This window comes from Tenebrio molitor, chromosome 3 (genome assembly GCF_963966145.1).
Source record: "Tenebrio molitor chromosome 3, icTenMoli1.1, whole genome shotgun sequence".
Taxonomy (NCBI): Eukaryota; Metazoa; Arthropoda; class Insecta; order Coleoptera; family Tenebrionidae; genus Tenebrio; species Tenebrio molitor.
In genome coordinates this window covers 25,628,261-25,634,103 of record NC_091048.1, presented here as the reverse complement: position 1 = coordinate 25,634,103, position 5,843 = coordinate 25,628,261, and positions in this window count along the sequence as shown.

Genomic DNA, 5,843 nt, shown 5'->3' with positions numbered 1-5,843 from the left:
GGCGGCGAAACGCGGTGCGAGTGTAATATGTATCGAGGAGGTCACGTGACCGGACCCGGCGTGCGGCTGGAAGGAAGTTTTGAGGCGACGCTGGTCGATCCCTAGGCGGCGGTGCTTACGTAATGGCGGTCGCCTGCCGATACTGCCTTCCGCCGATTCTTCCCTTTTCGGGGAAATTAACGCCGTTTTATGAATGTCACCCTTTAACACCCTCCACCGACGCGCCACTACAACGACAGGTGACGGCCGGGCACCGAAGGGGTGCCCATCGGCCCAGCGCGACCGGAGTGTTAGATGAGCTTTTTCTGGATATCGATTGTGTTGAAATCTTCTGTCAGTTGTGAACTGTCAGATTTTCAAATGGAATCATTTGAGTTTGTGCTGAAATAATTTGCATTTACAGTGGTTGACCACAGGAGTGTGAAACTGTTGCGAAGCGTTGGAATTTCCAGATACTAGACCTATTACAACAAAAATGGAAATTTTATGGAAAAGCTCGTTTAGAACCTACACGTCGATATGATCGTAACGAAAAATTACAAACAAGTTATTTTAAATTTCCGTTGGGTTCGGTTCTTAGAAGCAATATGAGGTTTAAATTACCAAATTATTTGGAATCCTCAGAAATTATTGGACGGAATGAAGCAAATTTTTTCCATATTTGTCACCTACTTGATTGAAGTAGATTAGTAGAAGAAAATTATTATAAACGGACACAAAAAACTTCATAATACATATTAATTCTAGTTTGAAAATTTAATTTTGACATTTTCTATCAAAAGTAAAACGATCAGTTCGAGACAGAATGAACTTGACGATCAAAATCACTTAAAACTAGGTTATTAAATGATTACTTTTTGATCAATTAATCTTATCTAGAATTTGTAAACATGTAATGTATGAAAATTAACATAATATACTACAATGCACAATACATAATGTATATTTTCCAAAAATTACTTGTTGCTTTTGTTTAAAAAAAAATCAAAATAAATTATCTATTCGGGACAAATCATAACTATTATTGGGGACACGGAAAACTGGGCAGATGTGTCATTCAATTGTCAAAATTTCTAAACCATACCTTAGCTACTCATAACCAAGCTTAAGTTAATTTGACAGTTTTTTTGAAAATATCAATCATAATGACAGTAAAGGTGCATTTACATTGACACTTTTTGAAATGACAATAGCAGACTGCCCAGGATTCCATGTCCCTCATCGTACGCTTCGCATGTGTCCTACTAAAAATTAATTTAAACAAATAAAATCATTTTGAACTTCTGCGATTCATTTGCTGTTGGTGGGAATGCAACTTTGTGGAAAAAAATGACCTTAATTTTGGTTGATTTTGGTCTTGGCCTTTGATCGGTATTGTGATGAGAGATATCCGAATTGTAAATTTTTCAGGGTTTTGAAGCTGCATTTTTGCTTTGAAATTTAGTCAAAAAAATTCACTATTCAATTCAAAATTTTTAAATGATTCATCATTCTTCTAACTTCCGAAAACTTGTACAAGTGGAAAGTTCGAATTCATTTGAATATCATTTTGAAGCAAAGAATACGCACACGTAATAATGCTGCGTAGTGATCAAAATTAAATCACAAAATCGTTTAGCATTCTTATAGGAAATGATGAGTTTTAATCAGAAGAATAATTTATTTATGAAAATGGAATAGCCGATGTGGGATAAATTTAAGTGCAGTAAGATTTTTCTATTATTTAATATTAGATAACTGTTATGAATTTAATTTGAGCAAAAAAAAAATTAAAAATCACAACCCTTTAGTCGAAAGATTCCCTACATGAGAAATATGAATGTTGTTTTTATAACTGAAAAGGATATATAAAAACAATAAAAAAAGCAAACAAGAATTAAATAAAACAAGTAAGTAGGACAATAGCGTAAAGAAAATGCAAAAGTATTATTTTTAAAGTTAAAGTTAAAAAAAGTAAAAACAGTTAAAAGAGTTGCAAATAAAAAATGTAAAGGAATGAAGAGTTGAAAAAGTGAAGAAAAATTAAAGTAAATGCATAAAACAAACAATTAAAATAAGATTGGAAGAATTGACCTTTTCATTACACAAGTTCGGCATTGCAGTATCAACCTAGAGATGTGGTATATGTACTACGTATTAAATTAGTTCAGAAGAAAATTGCGAATGGAAAACTGAAACAAGATTTGAAATATTTTTAGATTTTTATTGTTTCATGATAGTACGTACTCGTATATTACAGTTTATGGTATGTGCATTAGGTTGCTTTAGTACAAAAAAATTTTCATGATTGATAAATATTTAAATAAAAATCTAAATTACGGATAGATAAAACTTGAAGAATGAAAATTGCTTAAAATTTCCATAATTTACGTTGTTTTTAAAGATTTAAAAAATCTAATCTGAAGCAACACAACCACAGCGCCAGATATTTTGTAATTTAATTTGGACCTTGAATTTTAAATTTTTCTCCAAAATATTTTTAAAAAATCAATCCACTCGAAGGTGTCAAGACTGTACTTTAATGAAGACAAATTAGCTTCAAACAAAAAAACGGAAATACCTACGATACCATGTTTTTCATTATTGAATTAATTATATTCAACATAATTTGATTTATGTTTATTGTTTAGTTTTGTAATTTCTAATCAGTTTTGCGAACATGTTAATATGTAGTTGTTTTTTATGAACTTTGTATTTGTGGAACATAATATTATATGATTTTAAAATTAATTTTTAATTTTTAATTATAAATGAAAATGTTGTTACACAGTTACTGGTTTACAAATCTATGAGGGGCGTGATGACCAACTCAATAGACCGGGACCAATGGCTTAACGTGACTTCCGAATCACGAGATAGAATATAGCCCTGGGTCGGAATCGAACCCGCGACCCTCGCGTCCCTGAGCCGAAACGGACTCCCTTAGGCTATATTCTGCCTTGTCAAAAATTTCTGGAAACGTTTTTTGAGTAAATCTATGGCAGATTTCAAATAAAACAGAATTTCGTGTATCTTTCAAATTATATAATATATTTACGCATACCTTTAAAAAGTAAAAAAATATTTAACCTAAACTTTTCGCAAATGTAAATCTAAGAATCAAAATATGTATTGCTAATTAAAAAAAATTCATAGCAGCTTTACGTTAAAAAATAGTAGTTTATTTAACGAGTTTGTATGTAAATTGGGCTATTTTTGGCATGAGTGGGTCAGTTTAAAACGCGAGTGAAACGAGCGTTTTAAAGGCTCACGAATGCCAAAAAGGCCCAATTTAAACACGAACAAATTGAATACAAAGTTTTTTTGTTCGACGAGCCCCTTAAAGGCTCCAAATCTCTTCAAATCTTTAAAATTAGCTTGACGTTTCGTTTTGACAAGTTGTGACATTTATCAAAATCCGTTCACACAGGAGAAAATTCTCAAATTCTGACAATGTCGAACAAAAAAATCTGTTAGTAAACGATAAACAACTTCTATAGTTTATTATTTCCTGTTAATAGAAAATTGTGATAATTAAAAAAAAATAATACACCAATACTGGTGTCCCAAAATTCACGGAACAACTCAATGGGGCAACGTTAAACTATGTTATAAAAAAAATAATAAAAAATTTCCATGTCTTTTAGATTTGAAGATATGGGGGCTCAAAAAGTGAAGCTTTGATCTTGTTTATTTTAAATATTAAGAATATTTAATATTACTAGCCAATGCTATAATAATTCTGAATGATTGTGATCAGGTTTGCAATTATTTACTTCATTATTTTTTCAAGAAGTGAATTTATGTCGGTTTTGCCTCAAATAACGTAGGGCAACATGGCTTTGATTTTTCTTTCTTATTTCTGTGGATACAACAAAATTAAATATTTGCAGACTGTTGGGATACAGTGAATGTTTTCAAATGTTGTCACATTTAGTGTAACAAATAGATCCATATGGTCTACAAAAAAGAATATTGATTTTTTTAAACATTTTTACCTGATATTTTAATTACTATTTAACAACGTACTGCTAAGCTGTTTTGTTTTGTTTTTGTTTTTGGAGCACCCAGTACCTATATAAAAATATCATTTTCAAATTAAATATTTTCATTTCCATTTCAGCATTTTTGTATTTTATTAATAAATTTGGTAATAATAGAGTAACAGGATCAACACAAATTAAGAACAGTCAGAACAGAGAACAGATTGTTAAAGATGTTGGATTTTCTCATGGGCTGTGAGTCGTATCTGCGCAAACGACTAATATCGGTCTCAAGTAGGTGCTACAAACCGACCGGAAAACATCGTCATTCGTTACGTCAGTGTCGTCTCTCTCTTGATATGCATTTGAATTTGAAAGTAGTTGACGTTTTCAGTTATCATTTACGAATTTTCCACTGCGCCATCGCGCGGATATTTTCAGGGTCACAGTCCATGAAAGAATCCAACCCCTTTACCACAGCATATCTCCCACAAGTTCAAAAATTCCTAATGTTTGTTCAATTTGACAAAATTTCAAAAGAAATCTTGTAAAATTATAATAAACAAATCCAAAAAAATTATTTTTAGCCAATTGCTAATATCAATATTTAACGACTCTGTAAACTTATTGATATTTGGGCTTCGCCATAAAATACTCGCAAATACATTCTTTATTTTGACACATTAATAACTTTGTTTTCTCGGTATTACCGTATTTTTTATATCACCGTACGAATAATTTTGAATCGACACTTCTGGTATACCTAGTAATAAAATAAAACAAATAAAAAATAGTAAAGACAATCGTAAATCAGATAAGATATTAAATTAAAAAAAGCAGAGTAGATGGTTGTTTTACGATTAGAAACGCAACATAAAAATTGCAACTTTTTTACGCATCACTTGTTGTTGTTTATGAATTGATAATAAATCTTGATTTGAATAGACCGTGAACCTAAAGAATTCTTTCTGGGGGCAATTGTACAAAAATATTCCATTGTGTTGGTGTGAGTTGCAAGAATCCATTAAGAACGGAAAATTTTCAAGTGCACATAATGACGATGCTGTAAGAGCATCCATATTCAGAATTTGATATAACGGTGAAATTTTGAGGAAGTGCAATAATTCAAAACGTCGAAAGCGTACCCACTACCATGATGGATCGTTACAAAACCCGTGAAAAAACTCCAAAATGGAGTCGAAAAAATCGGGTCCATCAAAAAATCTTGTCCGACCTGTACTCGGCCGTAACCTGGCTTCACCTCTTCGGTTGTGACGCCAAAGGCAAAAAGACTGAAAAAAGCCAACCCGGCTCTGGAAATCCCCAACGAGAAAATGGAAGCAACAACCTGATCTCGACCTGACGGTCATCTTCTCAAGGAGGCGGCGTCCGAATTATAATAGAAATGTTATAAACCCATTTATGCGAAAAAGTAGGCCGTCTCACCTACATGATGTACAAGTTTAATTGCAACATTATTTCATAAGCAGAGACGCCGTGTGTATGTCAATGGCTGAAATAGCAAGAGGTATTGTTTGTTATCGATTTGGCCAGCGAGGATTACAGAACGAATTTTTCCTGCGTCCTGATTTTGGACAACCTTGCCGTCCAGACTTGAGCCGTCTCGAGAACCTTTGGACGACTTTCATTCGACCCGACTCGCGAATTGTTTAATCTGAAACACACTGGACGTAATTTCCATGATTGTTTTGTTCAAACAGGCGCATTTACACCGATTAAATATGTGTTTAATAGCCGGGCATTTGTTCACATTATGTAATAGGAAGTGTGAACAATTCAGCTTTTTTCTGGAGAATTACTCCTTGCGTCAGAAGCGAACGCGGGAAAATGTGGAAAACAATTCAAAGGCTTACTAGACAG